Genomic DNA, 19,036 nt, shown 5'->3' on the forward strand with positions numbered 1-19,036 from the left:
CCTCGCAGCTGGGGGTTGTGGGGGACCTGGGGCCGCAGTGAATGCGGGCATCTGACCCACATGCACTTCGATCTAGCCAGCGCTGCAGAGGGGGAACCCCATCGCTGAAAAGCGGGGCCAGTAACCTGCGCCCCAAGGAGGGCAGGATAAGGAGAGGGAATAGGTCAGTGGCTGGCAGAGCCTCAGCCAGTGTTGGGGAAATAGAAAACTAACAACCTCTCCTCCCCTAGCCCCTCAGACTCCTGGAGCCAGGCAGAATGAGGGGCTAGGTGGGAGCAACATCTCTGTACAGGACAGCAAGGAAGTGCAAAGCACCCAAGGGCAGGGGCAGCAAGAAACACCCAGGTAGGGACAAAGGGGCACCCCAAGGTGCAAAATACCATCGGCGCCAGATGGCCAGGGACTGAGCACATCCCTCACACAGTCAGACAAAGCCCAGGGCCAGTCCCTGGCTAATATAAGCAGCTGCAGGAGCAGCCAGAAAGCACAATCAGTTTGGGACTCCGCACGGAGCACCAAACAAGTATCCTGCGTACGCAGTTTACATTTTCTTTTGAAAACATTGTCCTGTTTTCCACTCTGTGTGAGCTTTGCCGTGCTCGTTAGTTTTTGTACTTTACTCTGGGATCAAGAGGACGATAAGCGCTCAATCGCTGTGTGAGCTTTGCCCTGCTCCATGTGACTTTTTGCCAACCACTGCCCGTAACCCCGCTGTTGCGCCTGGGGCACGGCTAAACCAAGAAGCTTTTTGCAAGAGCAGCAACCGGGTACACCACGCGGCACGGACGGTGGAGGCGGCGAAGAAAGGAAGGCTTGCTGGGCAGTCCTGAAACGTGGAACCACAGAGCAAACAAGCAGACAGTGAAGGAGAAGGAAGCTGTTCCACAGCCAAGGGCCCGACTGGCAGAAAAGAATGCAGCTGGGTGTGAAAAGGTAGGATCAGAACATTCTGACTCACCGGACCAGACAGCAACGCGACGGGTCAGCTTTTTTTGGGAACCACAGCCAGCAGCATCCCAACCGAAGAGCACATCGGATCGGAGGGCCGGAGCAAAAGTAGGCGGGAACAACAAAACAGGAGAAAGGAGCCGGCCAGGGTTGCCGCAGCAACTGAGCAACCCGAAAGGAAAGGATACATTTATATAGAACGCAACCTGTATTTAGAACGCGGCAGCACTCATTACCGGCGAGCAAGGATTTCAGCGTGCAGAAGCCAACACGTTCAATGACCAAAAAAAGAATGCTTTGTCAAACAAAGGAGCAGACTTTGTGATTTTAAAAAAGCACAGAAACAGCAATTTTGGAAAACAAGTAGTTATAGTTAATTTTAAGGATGATTATACTATACAGTGAACGGAGTAGAGGAAGAAACAAGGCGAGGCACCGGCAGGTAGAAAGAAAACAAAACTCATGCTCTGGGCAGAGGAAGCAGAGTGCATATACGGTTGGCAATGGGTAAGAACACGTCTACGTGAAGACTCAGATGATGAAAAGGCAGACATTACTGTGGTGGCGGAAGCTACACCACCACCACCAACAAAGAAATGTAAAGAAAACCCAGAACCAACTGGACCAGGCAAGCAGACCACGCCTACACAGGGAAAAAAGGACAACAAGAAAGGTAAAAAGAAAGCATGTATGACTGTTTTGTTAGATGACTTTGTAAGCAAGTATTTGATTCAACAAGAGTCCGTAGCAAATGCAAAATTTGATAAAATAGAGCAAATTATGTCTGAACTAAGGGAGAAACAGCAACAACCTATAATTGCAGAGATAGTATAGAACAAGTGGGCCGAGGGGAAGGGCCGCTAAAGGCATGGACTGGCCCCAACCGCACACAGGGTCAGACAGGCCCAGCTGGGCCCAACCCGGCGGACCCCCTCCTAACACCCCCAGCAATAGAAGGGAGACCCACAAGAATAGGTAAGTGGGATACACATTTTTTAGCAATAGCAGCGCAAAAAGGGGGACATAATGGTCACAAATGCACAGTTAATGGAAAGACTGAAAACACTAGAAAGTGGGATTTTGAACAAATACAAGAGGCACTGGCTTGGAACATTGACCAAATGGTCAAAGATTCAATCGGGAAAAAAGGCTACTTGGAAATATTTTCACTCCTAGAAGCACAACAAAGGGGAATGGATGCCTTTAAAGATCCCAAAAAGATTGAGAAGATAATAACAAGAAATGTACAGGTAGAACACAATTGGGACAACTGGTTGAAGGCTTTTATTATTCTAGCAAGCGTAATATTGAAAAAAACATTTGAGGATGGGACTCAATGGTATGCATAGATAAAATCAGAGCGGTGAAAGAGGTATATGGGGGTGACACCTGGCTCGCATACGATGAAAGATTCCGGAGGGCAATGTCCGAACGGCCAGAGATAGATTGGGATGAGGTCCAAAATGACTTTTATTTAATGAATGGGAAGCCACCAAGGAATGGAAAAAAGACTCAGCCACAAAATAAGACAGCATATGCAAGCAACAATAAAGTCACAGAACCAGATAAGCATAAAAAGGGTCAACAGCCCTTTCGGTAGAAACAGCCATGGGCGTCTAGGTCCAATACCCGCAGCCAATACAATACTCAAACCAACAGAAGTAACACCACTTGTTCGAATTTTGAGAAAGGGGATTGTGCTTGGGACAAATAATGCAGATATAAGCACAATTGCAGAAAGTACGGGGGTGAATACCCCAGAAGCGGGTGCACCCGCCTGCCAAACAGAGGCCCCAAAAAAGAGGAACAATAAGACAGAAGTATAATTAAACCAAGGAAATCCCCAATCAACATAGGGGGTATTAGGGCAGCATTAGCTGCATACCCAGACAGAAACATCAGCTAAATAATTGAGAAGGGTTTCAAAGAGGGTTTCTACATTTCTTTTAAGGGCAAAGGGTCTCCCAAAATCCCCAAAAATCTAAAATCAGCAAGAGACAACCCGGGCATAATGAGGGAAAAAATTGAAAAGGAATTGGATTTGGGGAGAATCGGGGGGGCCATCGGAACACATGCCTTTCAAAGAATACATATGCTCCCCCCTTGGACTAGTTCTCGAGAAAGAACTGGGGAAAATGAGAATGATACATCATCTTTCATACCCACAGGGCAATCCGTTAATGATGGAATCCCAGAAACAGAAACTGGAGTGACATACACTTATTTCTAAGAGGCACTTAGGTTAGTCAGGAAATACGGGAAAGAGGCTCTGATGGCCAAACTGGACATCGAGTCAGCGTTTAGACTCCTACCAGTGCACCCAAAATCACAACCCTGGCTAGGGTTTACTTTTGATGGAAAATGTTATGTGGACAGATGCCTACCAATAGGGTGGGCAGTATCTTGCGGCCTGTTCAGGCAATTCAGCTTATTTTTTCAGTGGGCTTTTCTAAAATAGTTACCTGAAGCACAGGTAGCTCACTACTTGGATGATTTCATGTTAATAGGACAGCTAGAGACAGGAGACACGCTAACTATGATGATAGAAATGGCAGCACGATGGGGCATACCATTGGCAGAAGAAAAAAAACAGACCAGCAATAAGCATCATTTTCTTAGGTATAGAAATAGACTCCAAGGCTGGCATCTGCAGAATACCAAGCACAAAAGGTAGAGGAATTACTAGAAAAAATCAGGAGCATAGTTAATAAGGGAAAAGGCCCAGGGAGAGAGATACAATCTTTGGCAGGAGGCCAAAACATTTGCAAGGAGCTTGGAGCTAAAGGCAAAAGGCTGCCAAAAGCCTCATTTGCACATTAGGTTGGGAGAGGACATAAAAAAAGACTTACTAATATGGGAAGATTTCCTCAAAAATGTCAGTGGCACAACACTATGGCGCATGCCATTTAATACAAGCAACAGGAGAGAGCTTTTTACCGACGCAGCAGGGAGCAAAGATTTTGGGGCCATTATGGGAGGAACTTGGGACACCAGAGAATGGCCAGACACATGGAACGCAGGAGGGTAGACCAGAACAACATGCTTTCTTGAAATCATACCAATCTGGCTAGCACTACACATCTGAGGCAGGCATCTGGTAAACACAGAACTAACCGCATTGTCAGACAACATGGCAGTGGTGGGAATTATTAATAGAAGAACCACCAAGTGCCAGTTAGCGAAGTGCCAAGAGCTATAAACAAGATCACACTTGTTGAAAACATTGTGGTAAGAGCGAAACACATTGCAGGGATAGATAATAACATTGCTGATGTATATCTCATTTTCAGTGGTCAAAGTTTCAACAAATGGCACTAAATGCCCAAAAAGAGATGATAAATCTCCCAAAGGACTGATGGGATATTCTGGAAAATTGATAAGAGCAGTATCAACGCTGAACGGCAGAGACAGGGTTGCGCAGCCATCAACATCAAACACCTCAAACACGGGTAAATGCAGGCGAGCACTGCCAATGAAAAACATAGACCCTGAAACTGGGTTACTGTTAGACCTGGCCATAATGGCTCTGGCGGACAACATCACAGCACAATATAGTAAGTGTCTGAAAACGGTACTAAATTTTACAGGTCTAACGCATGTGGAGTTAATAAACAAAACATATCAATGCATTTTTAATTTGGGCTTACAGTCAGTGAGTAAAAAAAGAAATGGGCAAAAAGACATCTAACACCTGTGGCTTATTTTTCTAAGATACAGGAAGACTCAGACCCAACCCGGAGTTCTTTAATTTCATATGCCCTCAAGGGCTGGGGAAAAGTGGAAGGGCCGCATAAAGATAAAAGACGCCCTTTAGATTTTCAGAAACTAGTTATATTAACAGGGCTGTTGGAAGAGACATGCTCACACCAGTTCAAGGCATTATTATTTAAAGCAGCCCTTTCCTTAGCATACTTAGCATACTTAGCATACTTTGGGGCTTTCAGAGTGAGCAAGCAAATAGCATAGAGAACAAAAGCCGGCAATGGTTTGGGGATGATGGACATAAGGGCAAGGGCAGACAGCATCACCATTGAAGTTCAGAAATCCAAGACAGGTTGCAAGAGGGAAATGAATATCTACTGTATAGATGATTCCAACTGCCCAGTTTGCACCACCAACAAATACAATGTACAGCGGCCACTGGTGGGGGGCCGGTTTTTGATCCATAGGGAACGCTTTAGCCTTAACCCATTTTCAATTCAAAGCGGTGCTGATGAAAGCCATAGGAAAAGCCGGGTGGTACCCTAAAGAATTTGGGACCCATTCCTTTAGAATAGGCGTAGCAACTGCATGGCAAGGAGGGTTGGGGGCGCAACCAGTAAAAGCAATATGGGGATGGAAATCTGAATGTTACAAACGGTACATAAGACCAGAACAAATCTAAAAATGTTCTTACGAACAGATCACAACACCCCCCCCCTCAAATCAGCCTGGATAGTAGGACATTCCTTTGTGTTCAGAACAGGGAAATGGGTAGAGGAGATAAAGGAGGGAACATTGTTCAAAAACACCATAACTTCGTGGTGGGGGTATAGTGGGCTAAAATGGCCAGACATCCATGACAAACTGGCAGACCTAGTAGCTGGCAGTTATTGGAAGCCACATGCTCTTCTCTAGCGATCATAGCCCACAACTGGAAGGACACATACATTTTTTATTCAGCGATCCTTACCAGGAAAACATGGGTGGGGCAAATTCTTTTAAAACCATGGATATTGCCAGGAAGAAATTGAACAGAGGAATGTAAAAATTCTGCGTAAGCAGGGTGCTACACTTTATCAAGCATAGCGTAGCGCAATATCCCTAGCAAACCCTGAGCTGTTCCACAAGGATGGGACACATCTGTCAGAAAAAGGAATGGAGCATGTTTACAGTAGTTGACATTCTGGCAGCAAGGGGATGTCGGTAGCAACTTTTGTGGGAACCTGGAAGGCTCGCAACCCATCCAGGTGTGGCGGGAGGGGCCTGAGGGAGTAACCTCTTGACCTTATGCCCAAAGGTACACATTATGTATTGTTATTATGATTAGTATTGTTTGGTGTATTATTACGTAATGATGTGCAATAAAAACCCACAGCCTTTTATTGCCAACACTCAACCAATGTTTCGTGTGGTACATGGGGGGAAGATGGTTTTAGCCACCAACCTCTTGGGTCAACCAGTTACGAATGCTCAGGCAATCACTTTCAAAAGCACCTTTCGGCAGGCCCCGGCTGACAACAAAGGAGTGCAGTTTCACTTTATTAATATATCACAGGCTCCCTTCTGTCACATCTCTGAATTCATCAGAACCCCCTGCTAGGACATCTCCCTTCATTCAGGAAGAAACAATGGGTAGGAATCCTGCGAAATGCTGTAGCTACCTTCAGAAAGCTGCTGTCTGCCAGGCATAAGTAGTCACTTGGTCAGTATATCTTGAGCTCGCTGTCAGAGGTTGCTGAACTTGTGCCCATCCTAACCCTGACCTGCTTGCCCATTGCTGCTTGCCTAAGTCACTTGGCGAGCTAAGCTGAATTTGCTGCCCAGCCTTCCTCCCAGTGTGTGCCTACTACGTCCTGTCTTCCCTATGTTAGTGTCACATTGACCCCACAGTCTGACATCAGCCCCAAGGTAAGTGTCCTTCCAGCCACTAACATAAGCATTCTTTTGATATTAAATGCACTATATTCAGACCCCCTGCCTATAGCTAAAAATACCACAAACCACCATGAAAAAATGCAAAAACATTATTTTGCAAGAAATCTACTTCAAAGAAATAACATCACAATATGACTGGGAAAATGTGAAAGATAGAGGGAATGGTGGGCTCACAGGGGGAGCAGTGGTCCGCACAAGTGGGAGCAGTGGCCTAGATGGTGAGGGGTGTGAAATAAAGCAGAAGGGGAGCAGTTGGCCACTGGGAGGACAGTGGGCAAGAAAGCAAAGAGGAAGCGAGGGTGTCATAGAGGAAGTGGAGGTCAAGAAGGTAGAAGGATAGTGGTGGCCAGAGGGGAGCGTGGGAGGGAAAGAAAGCAGAGAGGGGGCAGTGGGCTAGAGGAGGAGTGTGGAGCCTGTGAGAAACCAGAAGGTGTCTCACCCACTAGTCCCTGGGGATCTGTCATCCAGGTAGCCAAGACACAGCCATCGCTTTTGGATCCAGTTCCTCTGGGTGTACAGTGCAGGAGGATCACCTGGGTGAGGGGTCATCGGGGAGTTTGAGTGGTACATCGGATGGTGAGACACGGTAACCCCTTCCCTATAACAACTCTACCCCATCCTACCTAGGATATTTAGGAACTCTACCCCACTCCCCTTTACAACACAAACACTTTCACACAGACAGCCTGCTATGAGGGAAAACAGACTAGCACCCGAGCTGTATACCTGACCTGTCCCAATACAATGGTCAGGCGAGGTCAGGCAATTACTGACAATCACAAACACCTGACTTCCATTAAGCTTCATGGATAAAAGAGAGCACACTCTGAGCGAGGCAAATCACACGAGAAAACATCAGTTCTGAGATGGCAGTTTAATGAGAGAAGAAAGACGGCAAAACAGAAGGGGATCGCAAGGAGGAAATTCTCTTGACCTTTTCGACAAAGAACCATTACTTTCATGAGCCAACGCGATTAGAAATAATAAGACCAGGAAACCAGGCTGACGAATCCTGCATTGTGTGTCGGAGATACTCAGGGCCCTCCCGTGTCAATGGTCCAAGCAGGGAGAATCACCAGCCGCTGTGGTACTGTCCTTGGCTCCAAGAACAAAGCATCATCAGTGAAATCAACAAAGCCGGCGAGTTGGGGCGACCGATACAAGACACCTCTGTGTTGCAGCCAAGGTCGCAAGAAGCAACATTGTATGGCGAGAGCTGGAACGAACGTTGCTAAAACGCGTGTGATAAAAGAAGCAAGTAAAGTTGAACTGCTGATGAGTGATTGAACTTTGAAAGCAAGATACAATACCTTTGACAGAGTGGTCCGGCACCGGGCGGGTGCTCAATCGGCGGTCTCTGTGAAGTATTCAGCTGAGAAGTGTCAAACGTTTAAGTGAGAAAGGAGTTTTAAAGAAGTTATATCGAGAAGAGAGCGAGTAATTGTGAATTGAAGTGGTCCTGCGACAGGATGAGCAAAATCCCACTCACAGTCGAAAGTCTTCGATTTTTGGGAGTAAAGAAAGTTTGGCAAAGTAGATAAAGTTGGTCCAAGCCCAGCAGAGGGAGATCAATTGAAAGCTTTGTGTTAAAGTGAGTCTGAGCCTGGTTGAGGGGGACTCCTGGTGAAGTGAAAATCACCTGAGAAGATTTTGTGTTAACGCGGGTCTGAGCCCGGCAGAGGGGGTAAAGAACAGAAAATCACCCGAGAATTTGTACATGTGAAATCCTAAGAAGAAAGGAACTTTGATGTTTGTTGTGCTGCATCAGGCCCTCTGAAATAAGAGACTTTGAAGGGCAGAGACTTTGGCATAGAAGGCCATGATGTTGAGGTTTTGAACTGCATGCTCATGCTAGAGAAGCCAGAGTATGTGCAAAGCTCGAGTGTGCTGCCTTGTCCTGTGTTGAAAACATGGGGAAGGGAAGCCAGTGACTTGAATATCCTGACATAATATTTCTTGCACACTTTTCTTTTGCATAGCATTGTTTCCTATAATAATTGTATTTAGAAGGATTGGGGGGCGTAGTCTGAGCCCATGGAATGAGGAGGTCTCTGGCATGTGCTCCTGCCAAGATCATGTATTGATCCTTATAACTAATGGTTACAGCTGAACGTATGCCCTAGAAAACTCAGGATTGCTTGAAGGAAGCGATTCCTCTGACATTGTCGTGTGCCGCTGGAAAAATCGGAGAGGTGCAGTAGTGGAACGAGGGATGCGAAGGTGAGCCCCTGGGGCTAACAAAATGGCGGGCACGCATTAGTCGTGCAATGAAGCAGAGGAGGGGCGGAAGCCGAGGAACAGACTGCCTGAAATTCACGATGCCGTGGTGATAAGAACTGCCACATAGCATACCCCGTGCGGAAGTGTAGGGGTGAGGCGTGTTGGGCTGGAAGCAGAGCCACTTATGGACTCGGCTGCAGTGAGGGGCAGCTGAGCACGCCACGGACAACGCCCGCCGTCCCTGGACCCTGTCGTGGAAGCTGCAGGAGGACGGAAAGGTTTGGCTGCAAGCAGAGTCTTCGGAGGAGGCTGGCGGGACACAACTGCTGCAGATGCACACATGGACAAAGCATAAGCAGAACATTCTGAGCACCTGGTGCCCTACAAAGTGTGCATGCATGAAAATAGCCCTGGCCCCCTAGGACGGATCAGCTGGACACTACTCACAACCTGATACGGCGGAAGCAGCCACAACGCACAACCCACAGCTGGGATGCCCTGCAGGGACAGACAACAACTGCACACCCGGGTGAGTGGCCTGATACGAACTGGGGTTTACGCTTGCACTTTGGGCTCCGTCGGCGCACACAGCAGCCGATGCAACACACACACGTGCAATTAAAACTGAAGAGCCCCACCATCCTCCTAAATAGATTAATTGGCCCCTCTCCTCTGGAGGCATACCGTAACAGAGACACTAATAGCGCCTGGGAATCAACCAATCTTAACTGACATACCCTCAGAACTGCAATAGAAGGCTGGAGTGGAGTGTCCTGGAACTGACAGGAGGGTGATTGGAAGCGTGCCTAGCTGCAGAATGGGAGAGGGACAAGGACCACAGGTGGAGAAGCCGTACGCCGGCCACACCGGTGCAACAGCGCCTACCCGGACCATTGAGCACACCCTGCAGGGTGAGCACCTGGGACACAGAGAGCTGTGCCAAACGAGGACCTGTCCGCGCTGGAAGCCTGGGCGTACGGCGGGCAGCGGGGGCCGTGCTGAGCTGATCACGGAGCTGAAGAATCAGTAGCTAAACTGGCTCACTGTTCTAGTTGGGGCACGCAGAGGTAGGAGCGACCAGAGGGTGGACTGTGGGAGGGTGGAGAGACTTTGAACCCCAAACATTTATATACATTGGAGACGCTGCCACATCGCCTTCAATACCGACTAATCTGCACCAGCTGGGGCACGCTAAAGGGCGCAGCGCTGGCAACCTGAGCTGAAACGACTGCCGAATGTATTGTAGTGAGGCACCAGGAAGACAGCATTAAAGTACAGATCAGAATGAGGAAGGTAATAAGTGCGCCCGCAACAACAGACTAATCTGGTGAGTGATCGCACACGGGCACTCTTTGATGGTTTTACCCACCGGCACTGACACTCACAGTGCCAGCACATAAGCCAAACAGCATGTGAGGCGAGTACCCCCACTGTGGACCCACAATTTCCCCTAGGTACCTTCTAGGATGTGCCGGCTAGTACTGGGAACTCACTGTCACACGGCCTCACGGTCAGTGGATAATCTATGTGACACTCTGCATTAACGAGGGAGGCTTGCTGGTAACTTCAATGTATTCACCATCCGAGAACAACTGGGGCATCCACGGGTCACTCCCCTTGAAGCCACAAAAACAACGACTAGTGAGGGAACCCACCCTGAGGTGGCCCAGGTGCTGCACTTACAACTGTGAAGGGACAACTAGGTTCCGAAAATACAACCCAACAAAGTATACAACGGAGGAATGGTCACTGGCAAGGAGTGATTGGCCTGCTGGGGGAGCAGCCAGAGTATAAGAGCGGCAGGCAGCCGGCAAGACTTAAGGACTGGGCTAGTGTTACTACAGTAGTCCTTCAGATCATCATGTCAAGAGGATAATTACTCCCCACGTCACTAAATTTTCACTAAAACAGAGACATCTTGGGAGGGACAATAGGATTCCAGAGGGTAATGGAGCCTGATCTGTGACGGGACCTCTAGCAAGGAAGTCAACGGTCAAGCTGAAGGTGTGCTGGGTGCCTACTCCCATCTGGGATGCTTTAACATTCGAGCAGGAATCGTGCAACCACCTGACGGACGCAATCTCTGAATCGCACTCAGGTGCTGACAACGCGACAATGCCCTCAACTAAAAGCAAAAAAGATCCCACAATCATGGACTCATGCAATGCGGCCAAACACAGAGTTACTGCAGAGCAGCCCTACACCTGGAAAAGAGCAAATGGCCCCTGAGGCCGAAGCCAAGGAAAATTAGGTACTGGAAGCGATTGCTGCGTTGAGGTCGTTCATAGACACCAAAATTGAGGAAGTTAAAACTGACATGCAATTGATGTGGCAAGACATGCGCAACCTCACCGACAGAGTAATAACAACAGAGACGGGCCTGGCAGATACGAGGGAGACCACTAAAGACCTAGGGAAAAGGCTGACAGAACTGGAAAAAAGAAACAGCGCTGGAAGCCCGGTTGGAAGATGCAGAAGGACGTGCCTGACGCAACAACGTCCGGCTGATGGGTATCCCAGAGGGGATGGAAGGCCCCAACCCCACAGACTTTGTGGAAAATCTGTTGATACAAGAAGTGGGTGCAACTAAACTCTTGCAGGGTTTTGTGGTGGAGAGGGCCCACAGATCCTTGCAGAATCGACACTGCCGGGCTCACATCCCCGCCCAATGATAGCAAAAATACAGAATTTCCGAGATAGGGAGGTTATCCTGAAATACTCAAGGGAAGGCGGAGAGATACGACAAGATAACTCCAACATAACTATATATCCGGTTTATGCGCCTGCTGTCCAGAGGGCGCGCAACTCTTTCCAGCCAGACTCAGGCAGTTAAATCTCAAATATATGCTGATGTATCCCTCCAGACTAAAAGTGAAATATAAACGAAATCCGGTCTTCCTTGAAATGCCAGCAGCGGCCACAATGTGGATGGAACATAACAATTTGGCGGAGGGGGAAGAAGGGACCACATGAGGGGCGACATGTCCTCTGGGGGGCTTTGGAGTAAGCAAGCACAACACACCACACGGCTATCTGAGGAGAGCCACATGACAATCGATTAATGTAATTGTAACTGAGTTATTCACGCATGGCAGGGGCAAGCCAGGCCACTGGACCTGGGATTGCAGACCCACCCTGCGCATTGGCAGGTGTCGGCCTGTTGCTGGCACCACACACCTTGGACACGATGACATGGAGGGGCCAAGATGATGCGAGGGCGCCTCAGCGCTGCATTGAAAAAGCGGATGCTGGGAGCAGTTATTCAGTTTGGTTTATTGTATGGAATGTTATTAGTAATATGGTAGTTGAGGCGACCGAAAGGTGGAGAGACGTCCTAACGCAGTGGCTGGTCACAAGGAAGTGAGTATTACATAGAAACATGTTACATAAAATGCACAGCTGCCGTTGCCTCCTGGATGGAGCGGTTGGGAGCGGTTGGTCAATTTTAGTTCTTAGTTGTTTGCAATGTTGTAAGGTCTTCATTATATTGGTCACATCTGGAAACAAAATATTTGAAAAAGGAACACGGGAGGGGCAGAGAGTGGTATAAAAGTGTGGAAATGAGAGACTGGAGCCAGGTGGAAGGTGGAACTGGGTTACATTGAGCAGTGATGGCAGCTAACATAAAAGTGTTGACATGGAACGTTAGAGGGATGGGCACCGACATACACAGCAACAGGATCAGATCCTTCCTAAGGAGAAAGTGAATCTCCATTGCCCTACTGCAGGAAACTCACCTCACGGCAAATAGCAGCAGCAAGGTAGCAGAGTACTGGGGAGGACAGGGCTATGGAGTGGCATACTCTAAATAATCACATGGAGGGTACACGTGGTTTAGCGACACAGTGCGTTCCGGCTGATATCTAAGGCGGTAGACACGGAGGGGAGATATCTGATACTTAGAGGCAGCATTGAACAGCAGGAGGTCTGCATAGTTAACTCCTATCTTCCCAATTACGGAACCTCAACATACCTGTATGACCTGAGTGTAAAACCCAGCAGATTACTGTCGGGGTTGTGAAAAAGGGAGAACCCTAGACACCCGATCATAGACATTAAAGACAAATCTGGCACTGTGCACACAACACAATTGTCGATTAATGAAGCTTTCAGCGAATTTTACTCCCCATTGTACCGCCACGACATGCTAATACCCAAGAGTTAAATCTTGAATACGTTGGAGGAAATAGGCCTGCCCTAATTAGATGATGCCCAATGGGAAATATTGAATGGGGAGCTATCAGCAGACGATATAAGCGATGTGATCAAATCACTGTCCACCTACAAGACCCCGGGGAGGGCTTCCCCCAGAGTTCTACAAGGTGTACTGATCTTAACTGGTCCCGGTCCTCCATGAAATCTATTAGGAGGCATATGAAACAAAGGTGTTACCGAGGAGCATGAGGGAGACACTAGTGGTCCCAATACCCAAGCCCAATAAACCCATAAATGAGTGCGGCTCATATAGGCCGCTGGCAATGCTGAACTATGACATTAAAATACTGATGACCATACTGGCCAAACGGTTGTCGAAAGTTATAGGGACCATAGTGCACGAGGATCAGACCAGGTTCATACCAGGCAGAAACACGGCTATAAACTTACGCAGGTTGCAACACATCATTGCACAAACAGCAGACTCACAGGAACAATATGCCGTAGTCTGCCTAGACGCCATAAAGGCGGTAGATTCCATATACTCGGAATGGTTGATAACCGTTCTGAAAGAGTTTGGGCTGGTAGAATACTTCATTGGGTGGATTAAGATACTCTATGAAGCACTGATGGGGAGAGTAAAGACAGGTAGAGCAGTGTCAGCACCATGGGACATCGAAAGGGGCACCAGACAAGGCTGCCCGCTGTCGCTAATTCTATACATCCTGGGACTAGAGCCTATAGCAATATACCTCATGAAACAATTATTTGACGCTGGTATCAGGGTGGGAGGGATCTACCATGTGTCCCTATATGCAGACGATGCGCTACTATATCTGCAGGACCCACTCCACAGTGTGCCAGTAATATTAGAGGTACTACAGAACTACGCTAAGTATCTCCTTCAGCAGGGAGAAGTCCTGCATATTTCCACTAGCGGGGCTAGCAAAAAAAACAGAGCGCCCTCCCACAGGTGGGGATTCTGTGGCAGCGGCACTCATTTAAATACCTGGGGTTGAACGTTTGGCACAGGCCTAAATTGACTCACGAGGGAAACACTGTGTTGGCAGTGCAGGGACTCAAAAAGTCCATGACATTCTGGTCTAGGCTCCCGCTATCAGTGATGGGCAGAGCCGCTATTATCAAAATGATAGTATTACCACGGTTCCTATACTACTCCAGAATGTACACTGCTACGTTCCAGCCTCCTTCTTTCGACTACTAGAAAAACTACTAAGAGAATTGCTCTGGGACCCTGCTCGACAGACTATCCTTGACCACATTGATGCTACCGTACAAAGAGGGCGGGGTCCAGTTACCGGACTTACAGAGGTATTATCTGGCAGCACAACTCAGCTTCGTGGCCAAATGGCTCGCAGATGAGGCCACCTTAGAGACGAAGCTCATAAAGCAACTTGTAGCACCAGTGCGTCTGAAAGAAACACTGTGCGTCTCAATAGAGTACACGGGCACTACTCCAATGATTGTACAATTGGGCAGGAGGGTGTGGGACAGGGCCCTAAAACTGACAGGATGGGTTCACCCCTACTCACGTTAGCAGTCTGCGCACCCAGGGCGGACCTGACAGCTGTAAGGCTGTGGGAAAGCTACAACATTTACACTTGGGGGGACACATATGAAGAGGGAGTTTGAATCCATGAACGACAAGGCAGGAATGCTGAATGGCCAGTTCCTATGGTACTAGAGGATTAGGGGGAAGCTAAGAAGTGTTGGAAGGAATGGCCCGAAGAACCGGAGGCGGACCTGCCACTAACAGTACCCCATAACCTGGGCAACGGGTGGAGACCTGTGTCCAGGCTCTATAACGTGCTGGCAGATATACCCAACCCCAGAAGTGCCAAGCTAAAGCAATGGTGGGAGGCAGACCTTGGGAATGTTATCACGGAGAAAGAGTAGGAGAGTATACCAGCGTACCCCCGAGAGGTGTCAAGGAACGCCCGCTTTCGATTATTCCAATTAAATGTCCTATATAGGACTTAAATGACCCCGAGCAGAATAGCCAAATTTAGCAAAAACGCAAACCTGGGCTGTCCTTGGTGTGGGTCGGAGAAAGCTGGAATTATGCACATGTTCTAGGAGTGTCGGAAAGTACAATGCTTCTGGGCCAAAATAGAGAGAGCCTATAGAAAGGCAGAGGTGGCCAGATATAAAGGGACACCTAAAGAATGCCTCCTGGGAGCATACCAGAAAATCAGAAAATGTAGGCATGTCATGAAATTTATGGATATGGTGTGTGTGCTGGCCAAAAGGTTCATTGCAATGGCATGGAAAAAAGAAAGCAGGAGGCCCACAATACACCAAATGATACAGCGAACTGCAGCACTGGTCTAACGCAGAAACAAAGGTGTGTGGCCAGGGGGTGGCCAGGGTGGGGGACGATGTGAGTCTTGCGTATGAGGCCTGGAAAGCGCTAACTTGGGACATGTTCCATCCATCAGAGGATAAGCCCCCATGAATATGTGGTGTGCACACTTGAGAGGCCCAGCACCATCAGGGCTGAGCTAGGGAATTGAGAGTATTAAACCAGACACCCCCTGATCACAGTAGAATTGGGTGCCACTCTGCACAACCGGACTCCCTCAAACCAAGAGACGTGTATTCTATGATAGGAACTAAAGATGAAGACCTTTTGTTCTGTTTTGTTATCAGGTTGTTTGTTGGTATAATGTAAATTCTCATGCGCAAGTAGCATGATGGCAAACTGAGATGCAAACTGTTAACGTATGATATAAATGCCAATAAAAACATTTTAAAATAAATTAGAAGTAAGGATTGGCAATAGGTTTATTAATATAGGCCCTTTTATATTGACAGACTCTACTAGGACTGCGTTATTATTATTTGATGGTCGTAGCTTGCTCCCATCTTTAGATTTAGATAGGCGTTTTTCAAACCCTATTGAAGTTCAATAAGCAGCCTTGAACTGTGATCACTTGTGTCTGTCTTATTGTTTGATACCCTGCCTTCCTTATAGGCCACAGGAGAATCGATGTGCAAGAAAGCAGAGTGGGGGAGCAGTAGGCCAGCAGGGCACTTGTGGACTAGAAAGCAGAGCGGGAGTGGTGGGCCAGAAAGCAAGGGGGGAGTGGTTGGCTAGAAAAAGTGTGTGAGCTGCAGATTGGGAGAAAGAAGGCAAGATGCAGAAGGAGCTACAAAGAATGAAGGAGTGCAGATTACTGGAGGAACTACAGAGCGTAAGGTGTGAGTTGGGAGCACAGTCGGGAGTGTGGCAGAGACTGTGGCCTGCGAGCTGTGAGTATGCACAGGACTAGCAGAGTGAGAAGTTTGGGAGTGCACGTTGTGATGCAGAATTGTTCATTGGCAGTGGTGTTAGTGAGTTTGGGCGCTTGGGGTAATAGGAGAACATAGAAGAGGAATATTTGCACCATTATAACTGACAACAACCAATAAAGTTAATAATACAAAATAGGGACACATATTTAAGCAAAAAGTAGAGCAAAGTGCAAACTGTTCTCTCAAGCTAGGGACATCTGGGACTTTTTCTATTAAGTTGCTAGTTTTTGTGTCCATTTCTATGACATCACCACATGTGAAAATTGGAGGGGGCCGCACACTTGCTTTCCACCCGGGGCACCGCAACTCCCCGGGATGGCCCTGCTCTTAATGACTGTCCGTAGCATGCTGGTTAATATACGAGAACCTTTCTTTTAAGAGTAGGAATATACTTTATCTGTTTGGTGATGTAGCCACCTGTGTACAACCCGGATATGGTTATTGTATGTAGAAGAATAGCAATGGTTTTAGACTTAGTTGGGGGGTGAAGAATACTGGGACGGGAGAGTCACGCTCTCTGTGTGCTGTACGTGTTCTATTCCTACATCAGCATTGTGAATGGGAATTTTTAACTCAGTATCACCACCAATCTAAGATGGCTGAGCTAAATATAGTGGCATGGAACGATTGTGGCCTGAGTTATTACACAGAGTTTCCAGGCCGGTTCCTTGTGCCAACATGGACCCTAACTAGTCTTCCTGCAAGAAAGCAGTCTATGAATGAGGAGAAGAGATGGGAGAGTGATCACAAGTCACTCAACATTTCCCAGGGGTGCTGTTTTGAGCAGCAAAGGGAGTCTGATTAGAGATAGCGAACAAGGAATTGGACACCAATGGTCATTTTGTAATCCTTTTATGCACGCTAACTGGGCAACAAGTCAATTTAAAAAAAAATCCCGCTCCCAATTAGGGTGATACAAATGTTTCCCCTGAATTAGTAAAAAGGCGTTCTCTTGGGGGCGGCATGGCGGCAGTGGTAGAAGATGGTAGCTATGTGAGGAGCTCCATCGTCCTTATCCTCAACTGACGAAACCACACTGATGCAAGTCACACATTCTCTGTATGGCTCCAGGAAAAGGCTCTAGGCACCTAAATGTCGCAGGCACCTATCTGAGCACCCTGGTATGGACATTGCTGTGGGATACATCCAAAGTGGCAGCATGCAGCTGATAGAGTGGCCTCCAAGTGGGTGGGGAACTGTGACTGTGGTGACAGTGGCTACAACTCGGAAATCTGCTGAGTGAGTGGGATGCCACATATAGCTACACTGGGGAGCATCGTCAGAGGCAGAGGAGCGCTGCTATGCTGCAACTGGGCCACGCCGGTGCTTTACCTAAGGAGACTCGGCTGGAGGAAGGAAGGGAGATGCCTAGAATCAATAGTGGATACAGCGGTCCGTTAGCCCTGTTAAGCTGAGAAGGAGGCTCAGGGCACCTCTGTCTGGACAGATGGGTGCACACATGGAGCATGAGGTTCAATGAGACTGGAAGCTCTGTACAGTAATGCCCAAAATGAGAACAGTGGGGGGCACAGAAAATATTGAGAAACAGGCTGGGAGACCGAGAGTGGCGCTGGGGGTGTCATTCAGTCAGCCTCCTTTGGCATAGCCTCCTAAAGCACGGGATAGGTTTCTCAGAAAAAGTAGTTGGTTGCGTAAAAGTTCTGTGGCTGGGGGCACACGTGTGCCCGGGATGGAAAGTTGTACACATTATTCAGCAAGGCTTTCCTATACATCCCGTGTAGGGATTCTATGCACATGCAGTCTAAGATTGATGCAGCAAGAGGACAACGGTGTCAACTCCCAATTCAGGTAGTGTATTATTTCTTCATGCACAATGTACGAACCTGTTCAGCAGCAGCGTAGCGTGATGATAGCAAGAATCTCCCTGCAAATGAAGGAGTAGCAGGAACAGGAGGGAAACACTCTTGGTGGGAAAAACCCTGTTCTTGTTCTTCTGGAGTGTGTTGTGGTCTTGAGAGTTCTCACTAAGCTGTCTGCAATGGGTATTCACCTTATGGTGACCAAAGAGGGCTGTTGGCTAGCGGCGAACTGCACAAGCGGGCTGCGGAGAGAAAGAGCAGAATAAAGGCTCTACACCACATCTGCAGGCTGGGTCTATCATCTCCACGGACGGCAGTATTTACCTTTTAGCAGGAGATTAGAGTTTCGGGCCTGGGAGCAAGTGCAATTCCGAGGCAAAAGGGTCAGTGGAAACCACTGTAAGAACAAGAGAAGATAGTAAGCAAGGACAGAGCCAAAGAAGGATAGCTAAGTGTAGCAAGGAAAGAACTATTAACTTACAAGCATTTTGCTGGGAAGGTAGCAACGCTACATGCCTCTGGTCTCTCCTGTACTGGAACACTTCTTCCACAAGTGCCTGATGCTGGAGCTGCGGAGACCACGCACCAGCACTTCTCCTTCTGAAACACTAGACCTTCACTTGGCACTTCGGCAGCCATGTTGGGAGGATCAGGAAGTAAGGCACCTATCCGCCTCCAAAGGTGTAGAAAAGAATGCTGCTGAAATTGAGACATGACAGTATGCCCCCTCCCAAGCCCGCTTTGCCTGATGGGGACAACGAAAACGTCGGACCAAACGTGGGGCATGCACCGTATAAGCCAGTTCCCAAGTGCGACCCCCCTTGTGAGTACCCCTTCCAATCGATCAAGTACTGCAACTGTCCATGAAAGTAATGGGAATCACAGATGCCCGCAATCCCATACTCCCAACCAGTGGACGTGACAACAGGAGGAGGTCGAGC

The 19,036-nt window shown here is 48.1% G+C and overlaps 1 protein-coding gene across 1 annotated transcript in view; it reads right to left on the bottom strand.

The window, feature by feature from the left end:
• The window catches only part of LOC138515895 (alcohol dehydrogenase 1-like), a 309,712-nt gene extending 308,613 nt beyond the window's left edge, over nucleotides 1-1,099 (bottom strand). Inside the window, exon 1 of the mRNA XM_069630656.1 lies at nucleotides 959-1,099. The gene's annotated coding sequence lies outside the window, so the exon portion shown is untranslated. The remainder of the gene's footprint in view (nucleotides 1-958) is intronic.
• Between the last annotated feature and the right edge of the window lie 17,937 nt (nucleotides 1,100-19,036).

The sequence above is a fragment of the Ambystoma mexicanum genome, chromosome 6q (assembly GCF_040938575.1).
Source record: "Ambystoma mexicanum isolate Mex_15411 chromosome 6q, UKY_AmexF1_1, whole genome shotgun sequence".
NCBI classification, from domain to species: Eukaryota; Metazoa; Chordata; class Amphibia; order Caudata; family Ambystomatidae; genus Ambystoma; species Ambystoma mexicanum.